The sequence below is a fragment of the Chroicocephalus ridibundus genome, chromosome 22, assembly GCF_963924245.1.
Source record: "Chroicocephalus ridibundus chromosome 22, bChrRid1.1, whole genome shotgun sequence".
Lineage (NCBI taxonomy): Eukaryota > Metazoa > Chordata > Aves > Charadriiformes > Laridae > Chroicocephalus > Chroicocephalus ridibundus.
In genome coordinates, this window is record NC_086305.1 from 1,249,481 (window position 1) to 1,273,089 (window position 23,609).

The window sequence follows — 23,609 nt, forward strand, 5'->3', positions numbered from 1 at the left end:
CACAATGGCACTAAAGACCAGAATGAAAAAAAAAAAAGAGTTGGAAAGAGAGCACCTGGCTTTATTGTAATCATGCTGTAATTTGAATAGCATCCAATGCCACTTGAAAGTGGGCTCTCTCCATGTCATCTGCTTTTAGATCCAGATCTTAAGAGCCCAGTATTTACCTGCAGGAGATCTGTTTGTAGCAGGCAGCAATTTCCCCAAATCAGATGTGAATGTGGATCTCAAGTATTACCTAGACCAGACCTTTAACTTTGGACCATTTTGATTTCTATATAATTGATTTTACAATCAATTATTATTTTCCCTTTGGTATCATGTGATAATATATCCTGTGCACAGGATATACCAGAAGACAAAGCTCTACCTCAACATACTGACTATCTAGGACAATCTAGGTCAGTCTTGAAGAATTGATGTCTGCAACCTGTGTATTTGCAATCTAAGAGGCCCAACACAAATCCATCCCAGCTGACATCCCCCTAGTCAAAGTCAGAAACATATGCGTGTTCTTGGCTGTAAGGGTTAGGAAATAAATTTGTGTTCACTGGCGAGTGATTTGTTCTTTGGCACACTCCAGGGAATAACTGTCTGACCTCCTTGCTCTAGGAACACAAGAGGATCAAATGGATTCTAGATCCTGAGGTCTGACTGCAATTCAGCTCAGTATTTCTGGGAAGAAATGGAGGGCTGGGTTTTTGTGTAAGCTCTGAAAACAGGATGTTAAAGGCTGAGAATTTAGGGTGAAAGTTGTCTTGTCCACTGGGCTGCAAAACCAGAGGGTAGGAGTGACACAGGCTGAGGGACACTATGGTAAAATGGGAGGAACAGACTACTTAGGGTTTGGTCCTGGGAGGTACTGAGCAACTTGCATCCGCAAAGCAAAACATGCAGGTCCTTGCTGAGACTGAGGCACAGGAAGAATCTCGTTGGCTCTCCTGGCAGGCTGTCGCACCTCTGCACACGCAAAGCATGTGTCCCTCCTGGGGACAACTCCTTCACACACTTCCCCGCCGCTGCCCTCTTTCCAAGGGGTCGAGACATCGCTCCCCCATGAACAGACCTGTTGCAATCTGCCATCGCTCCTCCGACCCGCCTTTACGCGAGGAGGAGACTCTTACACTGAAGCGCAGGCAGCTCTCCATGATGTAATCTGTGCAATCTCTGCATTTGCACGGAAAAGCAGCCTCCCGTTGGCCAAAGCGAAGAGTCCCCGCCTGGGTGCTCCTCCCGCCGCCCTCCCGGTGGCTCATAAAAGCCCCGAGGCAGAGGCAGGGCAGCTTTCCCAGCCCCTCTGCTCGCAAAGGTGACCCAGGGACAGGTGAGCTCCGGCGAGGGTGCAGACACAGGCTCGGCCGAGGGCGGAGAGGGCTGGGCTGAGCTGCGGGCGACCGGGGCAAGGCGAGGGGTAGCCTGGCCACCTGTGGAGCCGGTACCACCTGTGCCAGGGAGCCGGACGGCTCCTCCAGCGGCGGGTTGAGTAGAGGGACCCGGGCCAGGGTCTTGGGGATGCCCAAGGGAACGGTCCGGGCTCCCCCGGCCCTTGCCTGGGGGGCGGCCGGGGCGGAGGGGAAGGAGAGCGGCGGGCGCGGGGCTGGGCTGCCCGGCCGAGTCCCGCGGATCAGCACCACGGACAGGGCCCGAGTCGCGCCGCCCGCCCCGGGCTGCGGCGGGCACCGGGCACCGGCTCTGGGTACGGGCACCGGGCACCGGGCACCGGCACTGGGCACAGAGCACCGGCATCGGGCACTGGGCACTGGATACCGGCACCAGGCACCGGCACTGGGCACCGGGTACCAGCACCGGGCACGGGTACCAGGCACCGGCACCGGGGACAGAGCACCGGCACCCGGCACTAGGTACCGGCACCGGGCACTGGGTACTGCTACTGGGCACCGGGCACAGAGCACTGGCACCGGGCACTGGGCACCGGGCACTGGGCACCGAGCACTGGGCACCGGCACCAGGCATTGGCACTGGGCACTGGGCACCTGGCCCGGCATGTCAGGGCAGCACTCTGCCTGCGGGGAGCGCCGCCAGGTCCCCCTCCCAGAGCCCACAGAGCGACGCTGCGCTGCTCCCCAGGGACAGATGGGCCAGGGTGAGTCCAGTCCCTGAGGGGACAATACAAGTTGTCTCTGGTGGGGACAAGCAAGGCGAACTGGACGGGAGAGCGGGCACAGCCATGGCCACCCGCACGATGCCCAGTGCTGGGGCAGAAATGCCTGTGCCGTCTCATGGTCCAGCTGGTGGCCGGGCAGGACCACACAAACGCGAGGTGACTGCTCCGCCACACATAGAAGGGGCACTGGGGGGGCTGCAGTTGGCAAAGTTGGGATCTGGCGGAGAGCTGAGGGCTGGATGTGGTGGGAAGGGAGATGGGAATAGATTTAGCTGCATTTTCCCAAACAGCCCTGACAGCCCCAGGTAAGGTATGCTCACGGCTGCAGGCTTGGGTAGGGCAGGGACCAACATAATTCAGGAAGCCAAGAATGACTATCTGAATTTGAACAAAATCTACACTGTCCACCTACTCCAGTATCAGAGCTTTCTGCAGAAGAGCTCAAAATCATTGTTTTGAAAATGTGGCTGACTGGTAGTTCATGTATAAAGTTGCTTTTAACATTCTCTAGTTTATAGGAGAAATAGGATATTTCACCAAGATGCTGTTGGGAGTAAATTCTTCAATGAACAGTTATTTGAAAATATTTTTCCTCAGTAGTTTATTCTGTCTGAATACTCAAAATTTGTCTTGCTTTAGTGGTACATTTAGGGTCCATTGACAGATTGTGTTATATTTAAGTGCTCAATGGCTATATCATAGTTGATTTTTTCACAAAACGCTTAGCCCCCCAAAAAATTGTGCGGGATAAAATTAAACAAAGTTTTTGCCTTTTAATTTTGACAAAATTAAAACAACAAAGTCTTTAACTCTGGCTTGACTCTGACATTTGCACAAAGCTGAAATAAAACATTTTTCCTGTTTAGGTTATTAAACCATGGATATAATTTAGAATAAAAAAAAAAAGATAAAATGTTAGAAGTAAAGTGTTTGAGCACTTTGGAAGTAAAGCATTTCGTATCGCTATTGTCAGATGAAGTGATTTGCTGCATTTGTTTTATCTCCATTTTTGGAGGCTGAGCCTATTCACTAAATGAATCCCTATTCATTGAAAATACCCAGCTCTGTTAAACATATGTTTAAATACTTTGCTAAACAGAGGCTCAACAGGGCAATATAACCCAAGACTCAGGCTGTCCCCGTCTCCTGCCTCTACACCTGTATTTTTCCTAAGTAATGTTGCTCTCCAAGAGGAAAAGGAAACAAGCTGTTCTCCATTTTAAGAAAATACCCATTTGCTGTTTCTGAATTAAATATTTGTGAAAAAAGAAAAACACTTGAAAAGAAAGTTGATATTTCCTTTAAGGCCTTGAATATACCTACAGCCTTCAGAGATACACATTATATACATTGAACACAGTAAAGGTGGAAATGCTTGCCTACGGAATTTGAATGAAGCGATATCTTTCTGTTATCTATCTGTAAATCTTTTTGCATCTTCCATCAGTTCTGTGTCCGCACAGCGACTCAGTTTGTGATCTTTCTTCAATGCAACGTATTGCTGAGGTTCAGTTTTTGTAATGCCTCATCTCTTACAACATCAATATAAGGTCTTTTGCCTTTGAAGTTCAGCTGTAAAATAAGGGCAAGAAATGATGTTCTTTATCTCCTTCCCCAACACCGGCATGCAAAAGAACTTGAGGAGAAGCCAGAAAAATATATTGCACCAAATTCCTGCTTTTAGGGATTTATCTCCTCATTCTGGGAAATTTCCCAATCAGATTTCATATTTAATATAAAAAAATATTAGGAAAGATGATATCATGTCCTCAAAGCTAACTGAATTTCGTATTGTGCAGAGTGTATCGCTTAATCAAAGTCACATTTCAATTTGTTTAGAGCATATTTGTCGCCTTTTTTTTTACTAGCAATTTTCTGTAGGTCTCAAAACAAACACATCTCATAGAAGGGTAGAATCCTGTCTCTTTTCTGAGAAATCCTAGCACAGAGGTCTCTGCAAAACAGGGGATTCAGGGTAAGATCTGAACTTAATTCAATTTCATTCCTGACCCTTAAAGTATTTAGCAAAATGCGTAAACTGGAAATCAATCTGGCAGGAGGTTACCACGTTGCCTGCTAGAAGGAAACATTTTAAGTTTTGCCAGAAATAAACACGGTATAGATTTTTGTTATTTCATTCTGCAAAAGGCAAGATCCTCCTTCCCCTTTCCTCCTCCCATCGGGGAGACAATGTGTTCCAGTCCCCGGGCTCTGTATGCCTTGCACAAATATTTGTCTGTGCGTCGCCTGCCACTCCAGTAATGAGCTGCTTTTCCACTGCAATCATGGCATCTGGTAGGGTTTCAGGCTGTGAGTAGCTGGGAGACTGGGAGGTGCTTGGGAATCTCAGCAGGAAAAAGACAGTAGATTTCAGACGCCAGATCTGCAACAGCTTTTGAGCTTGGATAAACACGTCGAGGTTCTTCTCTCTTTGGCAGAGATTTGTTCCGCCCCAGACACCTGAACCTGGCATGCAGACCTGGGCGCTCCGCCTGCTCCAGACACCTGCACCGCATGCAATTTTACACTCGGTCTCTCCCCAACACCTGCATTCATGCGCACAAAATGCGTGTGCGTCCCCGTGTGCGCCGTGGTCCACTGCTGCACTGCGACAGGAGCGTGGTCCTACCTAACCCCGCTCTCTCCTCTGGGCAGCGGGAGACGGCCGTCTGGCTCGGCCAAGCATTTGAGCCTACACTTCACTTTAAACACCCGCACCCAGCCCCAGCTCAGCAAACACTTCAGCAGGATTTAGGTACGCGACTGAATCGGGGCCAGAATGAGATCCTAAGGTACATCTCTGAGCAAAGAATTTGGTTTTTCCGCTCGCTGAAATCAATGGGAGTTGTCTCCATTAAGGTACTAAATTCAGGCCCCTCCAGAGCAATCCATTGCTAGGAAAGAAAATGAAATAAACCTCCCGTGGAACTGCCCTAAGGTCCTGAGCAGGACCCAAAGCACAAAAGAGGTGAAAAGCAGGTGATAAAATTGACGTAGCCATTCTGTATAGGCAAGCCTTCCCCGTTCTGATGTTGTGCGCCTCAAAGTGCGTCATTGTTTAACACCTCCTTAAAACGGAATGAGTTTAGAACAAACAGTGTCCTGGTGGCATTTGTAAAAGAAGTCGGCATACACCTGACCTGAACATAAGTAGGAGCAGAGTTCCAAATTCATTGACAAATTCTATTAAAATGATCTGTCTTGAGATGCTGAAATATATTTGTAAACCTTGTGCTTAGTGAAATAGATGCTGTGATTTTAATTTAATAAAATTACCTAAATTTAAGCCTAGAGACGATATGGGAAAAGAAAAAAAATAGCTAAGGAACAGTTAACACAATATTCAATATTGGTGTTTGTGTTTGAGTATCCTAAGGCTGCCCAGGATATCTGGAGTCCTCGGCGCTTGCTGAGATTAAAAGGAATTGCCCTCCAAGCGGCTTTGAAAATCCTGGCCATAGTTGACGGCCGACAAATCAGGAGTGTGCATTACCCTGACTCCCGTATGCACCGAACGCACCCATCCCTGCCTTAAAAGCAGCTCAGTCCTGTGGTTATAGGTTTGACCCTGCAACAGGAGAAAAAAAAACCCCTTACTGCCGCATTTTTTTTGACTCAGCAGAGCCTTAAGCAGGCTACTAGCTCAGGACCTGTCACCTCCTTGCGTGAATAGGGCTATTCACATCCTACAGTCGTTACGCGCTCAGGCCCTGACTCCGGTAGCCCTTGTTTACAGAGACCAGGTGGCTCCAGTGAGTTTCGATTGTGAGATATGGCCCCCTTCCTGCTGTATAATGAGTATGGAGTTTTTAGTTTTGCCTTGTTTATAAACAGACGGCAGTTGTGTGTGTGGTAGTGCGGCTGAGGGTCAATACCAAGATTTTGCCTCCAGCAGCCTCTGAGCTGTGAGCGGAGGCTCTAGCAAGGGGTTTCTCAGATGGGTTGCGGATGGATGCGGGGAGGAGCTGGGTGGGTTTTGTTTGCGTGGTCGCTCCTTTGCTCAAGTGCATGTTTTCAGCCGTGCGGAATCTTGCATTAATTCAGGCCCTACAGCCGCATCACCAGGGTGAGCACGGTGAGCAGCGTGGGACCGTAATCTCTTTGGGGCATGGACATTTTGTGCTGTGTTTGTTCGGCACTTCACACAGTCTGTGGCTCAGGCTTGGGGTTTTTATGAAATGCAGAGAACAGACATTTCACGGCACAGTCTGCGGCTCTGCATGTGAATGCATGGACACGCGGGAAGGCAGCAAAGCCTTGTGTGTCTACTCAGCATCACACTCCAGGATAGAGGGGAGAATTTTGCCTTTCGTTTTAATTTGGAGACCAACTCAGAAATTTTCAAACCTACAGTAACTTACAGGGTGTCATGCCCCACTTCAGGAAAATACAAATGTCCTTGCAGAAACTTCAGCCCTTAACTCGCACAGGAATCAAATACATCCCTAAAGTTAAGCACTTAGCTGAATTGAGGATTAAAGGATGTTTCCATAATGTTATGCAAAGATCTTCTTTTCATCCTGTGTTACTTAAGGCTGTACAGTCTTCCCAAGTCATGTTCAGAAACAGAACACCCCTCTGTGATTTTCCAAAGCATTCAGAGTTTTCAGGTGCCCAGCACGACACATTCCAGTTAATCCTGATTTTCAGGGACTGCTAAGCACCTGCCTCTCTCGTAATCAGTCCCCTTTCCAAGCGTCTCAAACACAAATATAAGGTATCCAAAACTGCTAACTTCTTTTGAAAATCCAGAGCCACGATGAAGAGTCCACCTACAAGATTCCAGCCCAGATGAAAATTGCATGGATTCAAGGCCCCCAGATCAGAAGCAATAGTCAGTGCCTGCTGCCGTAAGATGACAATAGACCCTGCTATTAAAGTAGAAAGGAGAGTTTCTCTTAAGAAGAAGGAGAAAATTGCACAATTCACAGGGAGAACAATTGCAAACCTTTTCAGTTAAACTCACAAAATTATTAATGTTGTGGTCTGTAATTCTGTCGAATCAAATATTCCGTTGGTCTGTGTTGCCAGATGAATGTACGTGGAGAAATCGATGACACAAAGCGATAGAAAACCTTACTTAGGACCTCCCACTTGGTTCAGATGTCACCGTCTGGAAGGCAGAGGCTCCAGAAAGGTCGCAGTGCTCTGCAGGCTGCGGAGTCAGACCCTGCACCGAATCTAGCAGAAACAATGGGAATTTCTCCTGAGCCAGGAGAGCACAGGACAGCTGGGACAAGCCTCCTCTGGATTCAGAAAGCACCGTCATACTCCTAAATGTTTAACGAGCTTATCAGTTGCTCCTATAGGTTGTTTAGATTTGCTCAGAAATAATCGATATTGTGAAAGCCGAGGGGACAGAAGGGAAATTACCTGATCCCGTCGCCATGTGTAGCCTCTGCTCTCCGGATCCCGGCAGGAGAAGGGAGCAGGAGCAGACCCGCGCCCTCACGGCAGCCGCATCTGGCTCCGAGCATCGCCCGGCCCTTGCGACAGTCACTGTCCCCCACTGGGGACGGGAACAGGGGCATGCTGAAGGAGAGGACAGGACTCCATCCCCCTCTGGTTTGGCTGTGCCACCAGCGCGGCAGAGGCGAGTTGGGAAAACACGGCCGTAGCTCTGATTTTACCAGCTCGCCTTCAGTGGTATCGCAGCGCTCGAGGCACAGTGATAGCTAAGAACCAAACCAACCAGAAGCCACAGTTTGGCGGCTTTTTTGCTATCCTGATCTTAAATGTAAACCTATTCCTGAGCCATAGACCTCAGCTCCTTTTTCTGTAAAAATGGACATTGTAATACCCATTTCACAGGGGCACCAGAAGGCCAAATTAAGTGATATTCGTAAAGCTCTAGAGATCCAAGAGCAAATGGAACTGGAGAAAAGGAAAAGGTTATTATCTTGTCAAGTTTAGGCTGGGAGGAAGATTATCCATCTATCTTGCCAGACCTGTTTATCGTCTTATTTTCTCCCAGCTTATCTTTAATCATCTTTCTAATCCGCTCCATCTAATTCAGCCAACATTTTATTCCAGCACAGCCCTCATCACACGCTGCTGAAGGTGTGTTTGGCAACAGAGGTGTGTGCAGCTTTCACATAACCCGGCAAAGGGCAACACAGGTGGGTAGAACAATAGATGCCGACTAATGAATTCACAACTTTTGAAAATAGATTAGCAGATTTATTTTTTCTAGAAGACTGGCATTATATTCTCCTGCTGGCCTACCAACGAGGGAATGGTTTGAAAGAACCCCTTTTCCTGAATTTCGATGGAATGGACTCCATTCTGCGTAACGTACACTGACCTAAGTAATGCACGTATGTTCTACTCCCTGTGACGTGTTTGACACACGCACAAATGAAAAGCAGGTATTTAAGTGAATGTAACATATGAAATAGGTTTCTGTGATGCGAAGTACCGGGATGCATCATTTTAATCATGCAGGATTCTAAGATAAATTCGAGGTGGACTATGTTTTTCAAGTGTTGCTTATGATTTGGCTGTACTGACTCAGAGAAAACGATGGAGTTCAAGGGCTTCCAGTCCCTGACAGGGTTCAACAACCAAATCACAGCATGCTGGAGATTTTTCCGAATACCAAAGCCCCTTGCATTTTTCCTTTTCATCTATAATCAAACGGCACTTTCCCCCCACCTTGTTGCCAGCGAATGCATTAGGGGCTAAACTTTATAATCTCCAGAGCTGTTTCCTGGAATAGATGCACGCGGAGCGCTTGGTTAGGGACAGCCAGGAGGCAGGGAGAGATGATTACCTTCAGGCAGTCTCCCTGGAACGTCCCAGGGTTCCTGCAGGCACAGCCTAATGCGGGACTTACAATGCTGCACAGGCTTCCATTACGGGGGCTGGCTCTGTTGATGCACATCCACACGTAGAGAGCTCCTTGTTAAAATGCACACCAGTGGCTCCAAAATACAGCAGCTCGGTTGGGGTTCATTAACAGCAAAATCATTCCAAGGGACATTGTTTCAGAGAGGAAAGAATTTCATTTCTGTCAGGATTGGGTTTTAGTTGCATACAGCCTGGAGATTTTGCTAAGGCTTGTGTTGAAAGTCTACTTAGATGGAGAATGGAGCTTGGCCGCGCAGCCATGCCGAAGGCTTTAGTGGGGTTAACTTGGGATGTAGATGCAGCATCTACCACAGTGGGACCCTAGCTTACATGGAAGGCATGTTAAAATCAATTTGTATTAAAGAGGTGGCCTTAAAGCGCATGGGTACTGCAGGGATCAGTAGCTGACGTGAGAATTGCTCAGCTACGTGTCACAGACTCGCGCTGCCAACGGAGGATCTCTGCCCATGACAGTAACGGGAGAGCAAGTGTGCCTTGTTCTGCTCTCAGTATTCCCTTTCAGCAGCCACACCGGCAATTGCCCCAGACCCGCACAGCTTTTGAGACGGAGAAGGGCTGCTGCGATGAGGAAGTCTCAGTCTATTTTAATCAGCAGGTATTAAATAAACAGAATAATTATCACTAATAGATACAAATGGGCTGCCGCACAGCTTGAGCGTCAACTTTCTCTTACTGGTTTACCAGGGACCAAGCACTGGAACACACAGGACATCTGATGGTTTAGTAATACACTGCAAGTAAACATCTAATTACCAGGTCTAAGAGGGGAAGGAATAAAAAGCAACTAGGACAAATCTATCCGTCATCATAGCTTTGATTTCTTGTATGGAGCCTTGCATGAAACATGCTGGTAGTTCTCATCTCACACGTATGCCACTGCTTCTCAGGAATAAGTCTGGTGCCTGTTCATTCAAAGCTCAGCTCTCTTTTTAAAATCTACTCTCTCTGAAAGGGCTGTCTTTAAAAAAAATCAAAAAATTGTACAGCAAAAGGGACAAAATTGCTCCTCAACAAAGGGGCCTATCAACAGCCTGTCAATAATGTGCCAAAGGCCAGAACCTGCCTTTCAAAGAGGCTCTGCAGCCTCGATGTGTACTTTGAGAGCAATTAAGGGACGTGAGCAACATGATGATTATCTCATGGGTGACATTTTCATTGGCTTTTTGGGAAATGAGAGCAATGGGTTTGAGATGGCTGTGATCAATGTTCATCCTAGTCCCACATAAATGGCAGGAGAACATGTGGTAGATGGGCCTGGAAAACAAAATGCACAAGAAAAGGAAGGGGTGGGGGGAAGAGATGATGAAGAGAGAAGGATTTTAAAATCCAAGAAGCTGAAAGAACAAGTGAGAAGTAGAAGGACATAACCTGAGAAATGAGAGTGGGAACAGGCATCATGAGGACCGGCAGTTCTCCAGAGGCTGGGGAGGGCAAGAGCAGGAGAGGAAGGGACTGCAGGATTCCTGGTGGAGAAGTATAGGGAGAAGAGGGGAACGGATCCCCCTGGGCAAGGAGAAAGTCCAGAGAAAGTGGCATAGACATGTTGTGCTTGCACAGGAGAAGCCTCTTGTAGGCACCTCACCATGCCTCTGTCTTCTCCCAGCACGGACCCTGTCCCGACGGGCGGCTTTGTCCCAGAGCGAGCCCATGGTGTCACGCACCTCGTGAGTTCGTCAGGCGGCTGTTGCACTCCAAGCCTAAGGAAGGAGGATCAGAACATTCCCAGGCAGAGACTAAATGATGTCTTAGGACAGAAGGGCAATTACGATTACTCTGCTTTTTGACCAGCACGTTCCCATCAGTGGTGTCCATCTGTCCGTCCTTCGTCTCTTCTGCCTTTGTGCTGCAGGTTCCGACGGACGCCCAGGCAGGAGCGTGCAGAGGCAGGGCTGCGTCAGATGGGAAACGAATGCCATCCGGGTGCGGAGACACGATGGCACGTAAGAACCTCATCCCGCATCTGGGTCTCATTGCGCGGTTACTAACGCCCAAGGGATCAGAGGAGCCTGGATACCAACCCAGAAATACAAGCTGGGAATGTAGAAGAGCTCAGCACAGACTGTGCCGCGGGGCAGCAAAGGCAGAGCGTGGCACCGTATTGTCCCCTGGCACGGACACCACTGCGTGCACAGGGACCGGCACAGACGCGAGTGCCAAGCAGAAGCTCAGATGTCGCATGTGCCCAGCTGTTCTGGAGCTAGGCAAAATGTTTCATGGAAAACACGTATGCAAAAATGCAGATTTGGTTACGCTGTTTCCCCCAATTTGCTGAATTGCTTGTTTAGGAAAACAAACCTAGTTTTGGCAGAAGAAAATGTTGCTTAATTTGCTATAAAACAATCTCCTTCTTGCTTTTCATTTTATGAAAAAAAAATGTTAATGTTAGGCCAAAGCAAAATTATTTTTAAAATATTTGGAAACCTTCTCTATCCCAAAAGATACTGTTACATTTCCAGCTCCAGTCTTTCCCAGGGGTGCGTGTATTGGCATAGATAAGCACGTATATACATTTCTGTCTGCATCTCCATTTATACACGAGCGCGTGCGCAGATGCTGTGCAAACAATTCCAGGCAGATCCGACAGACGTGAGCTTCTGCTCTGCATTCTCCAGGATTGCCTTTTGAAGAGTATCTTAATAATAAAAATAATGTTATGTTACCAGTTAAACATTGGGAATAACTCTCCGTCATAGGTAAACTATGCTGAAGACAGAAATCAACTGGCACGTTCACTCTGGAGGAATCCCCCGGGGTACCAGCAGAAGGCATTATCGGCGCGTTTCTCCGGTGAGCTGTGATGGGAAGAGCAGGGAGCGAAAAAGAAGGTAAAGTGGTTAAAAACAACTTGTATTTTTAGACCCCAGTCTCCCACAGAAATCTTTGGAGATGCTGAGCTCTCCACTTCGGAAAATTTGGCCTCTTATTTGCAAGCAGAAATAATGTTTTTGAAGTCCAGCTGAGACTCCTGATTTTTTTTTAAAACCGTCCATAATATTTTCCTCTAGACCAACTTGCTGCCCTGATAATTAATGTAGCTAATGGCTGGCTTGGTTTTTTTCCCCTTCATCAGCAGTTTTGTTTTTTGTTAACACAAGCAGAGAGAACATGAAGAAACAATCTCTCCAAGGATACAGACTGACAGCAATATTGCCATCTGACTAAAAAGAGCTCAGACATACGCATAATCCTCATCTCCACCCTCCCAACAGACCCTGGTGAGAGCCCTTGAAGTGGTAATTAAAGTCTATTGAGTGGCAACTGCACCTGTTTAGAGAGGAGAGTGCGGGTAAGAGGTGCACAAAGGGAGATGAGCAGCACGGAGAGGGAGCGTGCGAGAGAGGAGCTGCTGGAGGTGGGGAAGAAGGGAAGTGGAAAGGAGGGAAAAAAAGAAAAGAAAGTGTTTCTTGGAGAAGTCAGTCCCGTAAGATGTGCGTTTCCCGTTCTTCCCTTTACTTGCTTTCCACACCCCTTCGCACGCGCAGCCGGCGTCTGCCCCGCTCTCACACCCACTGATGGAAACGCCGGGGGGTTTTCCCCAGCCGGGCTGAGCCCCGGACCAGCTGCTCTGCTGGTGTAAATCAACATAGTTTCACTAAAGTCCTTGTGGACTTACAATCAGCCAGTGCTCATTTACGCCAGCTGAAGATCTGTCCCAGCGACACTCATTAGCAGTCACCGGGCTCCTCAGACTGGCAGCCGGGACATGCCAGTTCTTGTCTTTTTTCCCTAGAAAAGAGCATATCCCTTTGTGTCGGCTCTGTCACCCCAGTGCACATCCTACTGCATCTGGGAGGACTAAATCAGAGATGTTTCTAGATTTCGGCAGACGTGTCGGAGAGCAGAGTCTAGGCAGAAACTGGGAGCAATGGAAGAAACTAGAGGTGCAATGCCGTGTTGCCAGTAAGGCTGCTGGTTTTGCATCCATGCAGGGCTCCCAAGCGTTCTGGACCAGTGTCACCTCAAGTGTTCCCAGGGTCTATAGGTGAAGCCATGCAAAATAGACTTATTCATTAATAAATAATACCAGTAGCTGTGGATTTTCCATGCCCTTGCAGACCACCACTGACCCAAGGACCACAACTGGGGAACCACTGGTGCGTCCAGTGAATTGACGCTTCGTAGACAGACTGGAGGGACAAATTCTGTGGTACCACAGGCACGGGGCACTTAGGCCACCTTCAATAGACCGGTGCTGGCTTGTGCACTAGATAATTGCACGTTGGTTTGCTAATGGCACGAACCAGCAGATTTAACTGGTAGTACAATGTGGAAAGAAGGACGCACAAAGTGGTGGAGGGAAATCCTCCAGTCTTTGCGGAGGAGAGTAAGAGAAAGAAGACATTCTTTGGTACAGAAATACGGACTGCCCTAGCAACCGGGGAGCCGGAGACCAGTGCTGCACAGCCATCTCAGCGAGGGTCTGAGACCGGCGGATTGATAGCAGAAATCCTGGCTCCTTCTGCCATAATCTCAGCGTCATCTTTGACGCCAGCAAACGGTGTTTCATGCTGTGTGCCCTACTGGGCATTTCAGATGAGGCTATAAAAACTTAGCACATCACCTTTGCATACTTAGTCAAAGACCTCGACAATAGCTTTTGTTTTGCAGAAGTAAATAATCATCCCTTACACTCTCCATATGCACACACACTACTGAAGCCTAATCATTTAACTCCCTTTATCCAACCTAAAAATGGATTGCGTTCTGTGGTACGATGCATTCGTAAAGGCACTATAGCAATATAAACCACCCCTTGCCACTGCAATCCTCTGTGTGCCCCAGCAATCCACTGGACTGATGTAGGAGTCCTGGGGTGAGGATGGAAGAGGAAAGAGGTTCATCCCACGAGCACCCTGAGGCTGGGCTGAGCAAATGATTCAGGCAGAATAATTTGACTGGTCTTCGCAAATTTTCCTCTCTCACGGGACTTGATGGTAGCCAGTCCCCTGTGAATCCCTGACCTTCGTACTCCGCAGGCTGCCTGGGATGGCTGACATAAACCACAGGAGTTTTTTCCTCTTCCCTGCTTGTCAGAGCACACAAGAATTCTGGAGTAAATGTTGTTGCATCTGCTTTCTACAAATACTATTAGCAATGCCTCTGCAGCGTGCTCTCCTGATAGCTGTGCCAGGAAATGCCTCCTTGTGAATGGAGATGGAAAGGAGCATCCAGTCAGCAGAAGCCAATTCCTTTGGCTGTTATGGGTGGGATTGGCAATTAGTTGGTTGTCTGAGCCAACCGTTCGGCTACAGTTAGTGGAGACAGACAGATATCTCTGGGCAACAAGTCAACCTACCCGCCAAGTCCTGTCCGAGGGTGAGATTAATTTTTGCACTGGCTGCAAAGGGAGCCTACCACCAAACCCTAAAAGCCTGACTGTTAATAAGCTAACATTACATGAGAAGAATCATCCCTAAAATACCTTGCTTGCCTCCTAAATGCTAGTCTTGTGCATTAGCAAAACCATTGGGTAGACAGATACCATGTGAAACATTGCCTCATTTCTATCTATTTGCTCCCAAACGCTCCTCTCATTTTTGCCTTTCAGCCCTCCTGTTCCTCTGCCTTTTTTCTCTTTCCACCTTCTCCCTGATTGCTGAGCAGCTTTTTGACTTTTCCATCAATACGCCTAAAGAGCATTTGAACCACGCCGTTCCCCCCTTCTCTCCTCCCTCCAGTTCCAAGTCAGGCAAGCTCATCGATCAGAGGAGCTCAGGAAATATCTGGTGTTTTGTTGTCAGGATGATAATAACATTGCAGTTGTGAATGGGCTGCTGCAGGCCTGATCATGGACACCTGCAGGGTTTGTTTAATTGCATTTAATGACAAATCCTATACAGAGGAGCATTGCCAGAGAGATTTATTATCCACCAAAGAGGCAAAGCACAACAGCTCAAAATATAATTTGCACTGAGCATTTTTCCCCCTGCCTCTCTTTAAACCATTGTAATAAATAACAAATCGGGTAAAGTGGGCAACACCAGCCTGAGACGGAGGTGGGGGACAGAGGACAGAGGCTGAAACCAAAGGAAATAACAGCAATAAGGCCACACTGTTCTTTCTGCCATCCCTGTGGTCTGGTATATAGGAAATACTGTTTGTTTAATTTACAGCCTGGAAGTGCAGCTGGGGATCTCTCTGTGATGAGCCATCCTCTTCTCAGATAGCCGGAGGCTGAGCTCTTGAGTCCCCGCTCTTTCTAACCAGGCTTTTTTTCACCATGTTCCGTAGCTAAGTTTAGATCCTATCTATATAAACAATTACGAAGGAACAACAGCGGCCTCTCAGCGCCACGGGGTTCATCTGCCACCGGTACAAGGAGCCATAAGCTTCCACACCGTTGAAATCTCTGGGACAAACTGGAAGTGGCAGATCCCATCCTGAAAAATACCACATTGAGAAATATGGCCCTACGGAGACAGACCAGGCTATATGAAGTCTAGACAAAAGTCTCGCACACCTCTGAGCCTGGAATTTATGTTTTCTACTAAATACCTTGCTCCAAAAAGGGAATGCACGTTTGTGAAAACAGCGGGGAACCTCACCCCTTGCTCAAGCTGAGCACTTCATTCCTCTGTCTTGATTATTATGTGACTGTCTAGCGATAATTTGTGGCAAATCCCTTCCTGGACCTGATGTACCACTCAGCTGGGCACTGTCGTTCCAGAACGAGGAATGTAAATTGTTCTTGTCACCTGAAATTACAGTCCAGGTCAGCCCTTCCCAAACTATCTTCTCTCTCTCAAGTTCATCCATCTTTACAATTCGTTCTCTCTTCTAATTATCCCTGGCACAATACTGAATTGTCCTGGGCAGCTTATTTCTAAAAATTGACTCGCCCCTATGAAGTGTTTCATTTGAGAACGCTCTGAGGCGGGGCAGAGAGGAAAATACGTGACGCTTTAGAGGAAATGACTCAGTTTCAGACATCCAAGCCCAGGTATCAAAGAAAAGCTGTTTCAGTGTGAGCGAGGGGTGCGTGCTCACTGCTGTTACCCTTCAGATTACATTTTGCACTTTAAGCGGTGCACCCCGGGAAGTCTGGGCATGATGGCAACCTTGTAGGAGAAAATATCACCCCTCTGCAGCGTTTGGTCTCTATTTTAATGGGGTAGCAATCGGCAGCTGGCAATGTCATTACACAAACACGGTGTAGGGTAACACCTGGGCTGCCGTTTTATCTGATTTCCTGGACAATGGCAGTATCACTAATACCCCCTGTTAAATAAGACCACCTGGACATCTCCTGCTATCAGCTCCAGCTATCGCAAACACGCTCGCTACCTGGGCCAGCACAACGCGCCGTTATCTCCCGAGCAGCACAAATCCCCACATTGAAACGGCCCATCTGGAGTTTGATTAAAGTGCCCGCAGAAAGCACATATGTTACAAAAAAAGGGAGAGGGGAGGGAGGGAGGGAGAGGACGGGTCTCCCTGGGCTCGCGTGGGGCACAACCTCTGTCAGCAGCAGCAAACCCTCGCCTTTCGCCTTTCGAACACTCTTTCTCCTTCTGTGAAAGGAGCCTTTCACCACAGCAGCTCTGCAGAGCCCAGGCTGTTGAAGGATACTTTTGTTTCTTTCCTTTTTTTTTTTTTTTTTTTTTTTTGACAGCTGCTCACAAAAGTACATTTAACAGCCTTAGTTGGAAGACGGGAAGGATGCCGTCCCCTGTCTGATTTCAGCGGCTGAGGTAAGTCACCCTCACTCGGACGGCGGCGGTCGGAAGGAAGAAAGAAGGATCCTTTCCATGGATGTGAGCCAGCATTGTCCTCTCACGCCTTATTCATGCCGTACGCAAGGTACTAACAGAAAAATCAGCTGGGTAGGGGGAGCAAAGCTGAACCTGGGGTGAGATAAAGATTGCTCATCAACAAATTCAGAGAAAAGGAAACAGCAAAAAGGTTTTGTTTTTCTTGCTTAAATCAGTCTCTCAGTAGGATTCCAGGAAACTCGGCACTATCATTATCTTTTCCTTTGCTAACTGATTCCTTTTCTCTAGCATTCCCCAGTATATATTGCATTTGCCTATTTCAGTCAGACCAAAATACAACCGAGTGACAGACAGGTTGTCAGAGCACTCCTGGAGAACTTTATCACAGGGTAAAGAAAAAGGAGACCCTGCTGAGCCCTAATATCCCCCCCCCCAAAACATTATCCAGATTTTTACAGGCATATATAGTCTCCTGAGAGAAAATGGAGCAGAAAGTCACAGGTACAGTCACAAAATTGGACAGACGATTATAGTGAGATTTGATATGGTCTCACAAAGAACAGTTTCGTTATTTTTTTTTTGCATTGCAAAGGGCAGCATCCATCCCTGAAATAAGAAAAAAAGTGTTAAAGAATGAGAACAACTGAGGAAGGATATCAGAAGACGACATGCGGGAGGATGTCCCTAAGGAGGAAGAGCTGCCAGGGTGGTCTGGCTCTGCGTGGAAGACTAGTGATTTTGTTGTTCTGATCTATAAAGGTGACAACAAATCATAGCCTGCCATACAGCGCAGACCTGCTCCCTCGCTGGCAGGAGACGGCCTGGGCCACCGAGCAGAGGTCCGGCGGCCCAGGGAGAGCCCTGTCTGCCATGCAGCCGCCCCAGGCCTGAAAGCTAAGTGTGTATTTAAGTGCTTTGGTATGCTGGAGGTCATATCGTGACTTATTCTGCTCCTCGGCTCCCACCTCCTTGAAGTTAACCAAAGCTGGGCTCTGAGTGAGGCACCAGAAGTGTCAGTGAAGAACCAGCTGTGGGGCTCATCCCGCAGCCCTCCCTAACCATGGCACTCGCCCGCTTTGGCGTCAAAGTGATTTCACATAGAAATCAACTATCATTATCTTCACCTTGCGGACTGAGAAAAGGTGAGTGTCTCGCTCAAAGACCCCACAACAGACCTGTGGCGTGGTGAGGACTCAGACGCCAGCGGCTGAGAGCACGAGGTCTGCTGGGCACTCGGAGACCCTGCTTGTACCTCGGTGCCCAGAGGGGATTGTTTTGAAAGTTCAGCCCTTGGCTTCCAACAGGGTTTTAAAAAATGAAAAGCGCAAATTTTCGCTACCACCCTGAGCCTCTATTCTCAAAGGTATTTAGGTGTGAAAATGAAACTCCTGAATCCTGGCGAGGCCAGTGGCAAGAGTCAGTACTGAAATGTCTTTAATAATTTGGGTTGTTGGTGCTGTAAAGCGTTTTCTTTGTCTGTTTCTTTTTTAACTTAAACAGAATATGCTCAGCACTGCACACTTGTCATTGTAATTATGGCATATGTGGTTTAGGAACTTAAGTCCTTTTGACTTCACCTTCGACTAGGTCCCCGAGGTTGAAAACAGAACCCTACCTGGACAATTATGGGTAGAGCTGGTGCCGCAGAGCACCAGAGCACAGGGCAGCACACGTCTACAAGACGAAGACAGTCCAATGACCTCCAAATCTCCGTGCTCTGTAGTTTACAAACATACTTTACAGTCCTTGAAGCCAGTCAATAACATCCAGGTTCTTAGTGGGTCCTCGTACTTCGTTTGCAGCTGGTATTGAACAGCAATCAGGACTCCCAGGTTCTATTTCTGACGGGTCTATTGACCTGTTGGAACGTCTCACGCCAGTCTCGGCCTCGTCTGGGGCCTCTGTGAAGGGGAGCAGTGATTCCTGCCTGTCGGGAAGATGGCTAACTTAGTTCTCCGTCTGTCTAGAGGTCTGTATGTCCCTCGTCACTTCTGTATCTCAGCCCTTTATCTCACCGCAACTCCTACGAGGCAGCGGCGTGTTACACGGGAGAGCTGTGGCAGGGGATGGAGCTGGTAACTTGCCAAAACACACAAAGGCAACTGGTGGGTCCACAAAAGCAAACCAAGCCCAAGGCTTAGGTCCAAATCCGATGCTCCTGCTACCTTGCCATTTGCCTCGGAGCCAGTCCTTCGTGCTGTCTGTTTGGGAAAGGGAGGGATCCAAAGATACTATTGCAGTTATCATCTTAGATAACCCGTGAGGCAGGAGCAGCGCAGGGCTTATCCCGGGAAATCTATCGCCAAAAGAATTTAACAGCTGTACAAATCACTGTCCTTTGATGATGCAGGAAAGAAAAGATCCCTGTCTCATAAGGAAGAACGACTCTCACTCCCCCTCTCTTTTGCTCCCCCACTGACGTATTAAATCTACAAAAATTCAGAGGGCAGCGGTGCAACCATTAATGTTCAAATTGCCAGGTTGGTGTCTAATGTAAATGAAACTACATTGATTTAGTGTTAGCCAACACGCCTCTCCTGCCTGTTCATCTTCTGCGGCCTGATCAAAATCTTTCCTTCCAGGTAGCTGTGGCCTCATGCCCTATATAAGCACAGAAAATAATGTCATCACAAGCCTTAATGATGAAGGTAGTTATAGGACAAAAAGCCCCTGCAGCAAGTCGGGTATTGGGTCATTGTTCCTGCTAATGTCACAGTGCCATTTCTCGCTATTTATAGAATTGTTCCCTTTGTACAGCAAATTTCTCATGTAGTTGCTTACCTATATAGAAGATCTTGTCTTCACTGGACCTAGTAGCAAGGAGACATCTTCTTCTGACTTCTGGAAATTGGACAAACCCCTAAAAGCCAAGAGAATGATAAAAACTTGGTACACAGCTGCCTGCAAACTGGAATTTAGACTTGGAAAAAATGAGGCTCTCAGCTCCGTCTGCTGATAACCCTTAATGCAGTGACAGATGAGCACAAAGACCTTGCAGAAAATTTTGCAGGCATCTAAATTATCCACTCACAGTTTCAGAAGTAACTTGGGGATTTAGTAAATCAGCATGGACTTAGTTCTTAAATTATTTATGTGCTTTTGGAACTCTTAGCACAGATCCAAACTTCTCCACATTTTGAGGGAAGAGATGTGGAACAGTGGATTAGGAACTTTTGAGCCTTTCATGCTAAAAATGTTCCAAACTATATATCCAAGCCCTTTTATTGTAATCTGGTTTGTATATTATAGTTGTCTCAGACACCTTAGCATGAATTGATGCTCTTTGGCTGTGATTGCCCTGTAAGAACTGAAGACACAACCCATAAATTCCGAGTTTGTAGTCTAAATAAGCAAGACAGACAAAGAACAGCTATTATTGCCATGTTATTGGCAGGGAAATAAGACACAGGGAGATTAAATGACCAGCCCAAGGTCACAAAAGGAGTCTCTAGCAAAGGTGGGGTCTCAGCCTAGATTTCTTGAGTCTTTGCCCAATACTTTAGCCCTCCATTCACTTGCTTTTTAAGTACCCTGTCATTATTTCTGTGAAGAAAATTATGCAACTCCTCCAGCAGCCAGTACTGTGTAATTCAGCTTGTCTGAAAGGGAATATGAAATGGCAGTTTCAAAAAAAATTAACCCTCCTGCCACACAATCTGGCAGCCCTGTCAAAACGTCTCATTTTTTATCTTCTCTTCCTCTGGTGGGTATTTAATGTCCCTCTATGTTCTCAGAATACTGGCTGGGGCTTTATCCGCAGTACCCTACAAAACCCCCGCAGGAGTCTCCAGGGCCTCGTGGAGGACATACTCTGCAGACGAGGGACGTGATAGTTTTGAGCCCGTCATTCCTGTCACAGGTGTTCAGGCCCACCCGGCGTTACTCGCAGCCATCGCTTGCGCAGGACGGTCTCCTGGCAGCTTCTCTGATGAGCAGAGGACCCAGGGAGCAGCCCCTGTACAGCTGCCCACCGCAGCGATGCATCCCTCAGCCACGCTTTTAGATGGGCTGTTAGACACTGGCAGATCATTTATTCCGGTTGCCGTGTCAAGGGAAGGAGGAGCTGCGCCTCTGCTGTGGGTTGGGAGAGCCTCTGCCTTTGGGTGATGTCTCCATCACCCTGGTGCCCAGGTTTGGGACACTAATTCTTTTGGTGGCACCCTCAGTAAGAGAAGCCAAAGGACTCAGAACCGATGTGACAAAGGAATTGGATCAGGACAAACCAGAGTCCCTCTGGATTCTGCCCCTCAGACGGTGAAAATCTTGGCCCAGACCTTTGATGCTGATGCAGGTCCAGCCCATCTGCCCCACGTCCAGCCGTCTTTGCCTTCCAGACCGAATAATCCTTTTACAGCTGGGTCGGGAGCAAGGTACCGAGGCTCGAGTATGTTTCATATTCACGGATCTACAGCGGGAGGCTGTTGTGACACTACTCCTTGTGCTCTTTATTCTCTCATTACTAAGCAATTTCTTTATTCATGGAAAAAAACCACATTTTCATCAGCTGCACTTCTACCCCGTGATGTTTCCGACAGCCCACCCAAGAACGGGGGGCAGGCTCTGATGTAAATTTGCGACCGAAAAAGCCTACCTGGTGTTCCGGTGAATTCCATATGCGTTCTACAGGGGGGAATTAATAGGAAGCTTTAGTTAATAGATACTCCAGATAAAAGTGCGAGTGCATCTGATCACCATAGCAACATGAGCGAGCCAGCAGGGAGAGGAAATGTCACTGTGTCTGTGCCTTGACCTGCGGCACAAACAGCCTCAGCGCTGCGGGTTTCGCACACGGACGTTGACAAGAGGGACAGACACGCACTGGTCCACGGCCCCGCCGCACACACCCGCTCACGCCTGGGGGGTGTGCACAACAGCCAGACGGTGCACACAGACACGCACACGACGGCTGGCACATTGACACTAAAATGCACCACGTGCCCAAACTCACTGCTGCCAGCTGCTCACTTACGTGAATCACAGAATCACCGAACGTCGGGGTGGGAAGGGCCCTCTGGAGATCGTCTCCTCCAGCCCCTGCCAGAGCAGGGTCACCCAGAGCAGGTGGCAGAGGAACGCGTCCAGGGGGGTTGGAATGTCTCCAGAGACGGAGACTCCCCCACCTCTCTGGGCAGCCTGTGCCAGGGCTCTGCCGCCCTCAAAGGAAGGAAGTTTTTCCTCATGTTGAGATGGAACTTCCCACGTCCCAGTTTGTGCCCGTTGCCCCTTGTCCTGTCACCAGCACCACTGAAAAGTCTGGCCCCGTCCTCTTGCCCCCCGCCCTTTAGATATTGATAAATATTGATGAGATCCCCTCTCAGCCTTCTCTTCTCCAGCTTGTGCCGTAGGTGCGTATTCGCACACCTGTGTGCAGAGGGGACTTGGGGACACTCCTACCTAGCAAATACTCCAGCACACGCAGCTGCTCCTCCCGTCCCGGCGTGCAGGGAACTGCACTCACAGAGCACGGACACGCTGGGGACGCTCACGACACCTTTGCTCCTTTTCTTTTCATGGGGCCGGACTCTTCTCAGTGGTGCCCAGCAACAGGACAAGGCGCAACGGCCACAAACTGCAACACAGGAAATTCCGTCTGAACATGAGGAAAAACGTCTTTACTTTGAGGGTGACGGAGCCCTGGCCCAGGCTGCCCAGAGAGGCTGTGGAGTCTCCTGCTCTGGAGATATTCAGAACCCGCCTGGATGCGTTCACAGAATCATAAGGGGTGGAAGGGACCTTTGGAGACCATCTAGTCCAACCCCCTGCCAAAGCAGGTTCGCCCAGAGCAGGCTGGACAGGAACACATCCTTCTTCAACTGGGGAGCCCAGAACCGGACCCAGTGCTCCGGCTGTGGCCTCACCCGGGCAGAGCAAAGGAGGAGGATGACCTCCCTCCACCTGCTGGCCACGCTCTTCTTACTGCAGCCCAGGATGCCATTGGCCTTCTTGGCCACCAAGGCACATTGCTGGCTCATGGGCATCCTGTTGTCCCCCAGGACTCCCAGGTCCCTCTCTGCAGAGCTGCTCTCCAGCAGGTCACCCCCAACCTGTCCTGGTGCAGGGGGCTATTCCTCCCCAGGTGCAGCACCCTGCACTTGCCCTTGTTGAACTTCATGAGGTTCCTCTCTGCTCAACTCTCCCGCCTGTCCATGTCTCACTGGATGGTGACACCAGCTTTGTGTCACCAGCAAACTTGCGCGTTCCTGTGCCACCTGCTCTGGGTGACCCTGCTCTGGCAGGGGGTTTGGAGGAGATGATCTCCAAAGGTCCCTTCCAACCCCGACCATTCTGTGGTTCTGATTCTGTGAAGTCCCCGAGCACACGTAGACGACATGCTCGGGGACGCAGAGCCAGCCCCGGTGTGGGAATCCTGCCATAGCTGCGGCTCCCGGGGGCGCTGAGCACCTGCTGCTCCCGATGACTTCAACAGCTGCTGGAGAGAAAATTAGGCCCACGCTGTCTGTTATGCAAAAGCAGTTCCTTAGCAACAAAAATGATATTCTGCGTGAAGGCAACATGCATTAGTGGGATAATCCTAGGTAATTCCAGACAAGACCTAAATGGGTGGATGGATGGATGGACTGAATAATAATCATGACAGACAGAATAATAATAATGGAAATAATGAGGCTAATCTTATTTCCCTGGAAAGGAAAAGAAACAGCTATAAATAAAATACAACGGGAGAAACCCTGTGCCAATTCCCCATATAAAGATTAGAGCCACTTAAATTCAACTTATGCCCTAAAAATAGGTTCTGGTAACTAAAGCTTTGCTCATCTAAGCGAGGCTATTTATTGCCTCGAATATTTTTCCCTCACTCCAGCCATGTATTATCGTTCAGGCACGGAGGAAGCTGTACACCTCGTCCTGCAGCAGGGATCAGCAGGGACAAACCCATGGCT

General features: G+C 48.4%; 2 long non-coding RNA genes across 2 annotated transcripts; one reads left to right on the forward strand and one right to left on the reverse strand.

Moving 5' to 3' along the window:
* Positions 1 to 1,260: 1,260 nt before the first annotated feature.
* Positions 1,261 to 16,834, forward strand: LOC134526328 (uncharacterized). The gene is made up of 5 exons (XR_010073940.1): positions 1,261 to 1,324; positions 8,159 to 8,244; positions 10,845 to 10,935; positions 11,689 to 11,820; positions 16,608 to 16,834. It is a non-coding gene; the product is annotated as an uncharacterized LOC134526328 (long non-coding RNA).
* LOC134526327 (uncharacterized) lies at positions 14,839 to 21,733 on the reverse strand. The gene is made up of 2 exons (XR_010073939.1): positions 18,323 to 21,733; positions 14,839 to 16,839 (listed from the first exon to the last, which is right to left on the reverse strand). It is a non-coding gene; the product is annotated as an uncharacterized LOC134526327 (long non-coding RNA).
* Positions 21,734 to 23,609: the final 1,876 nt, after the last annotated feature.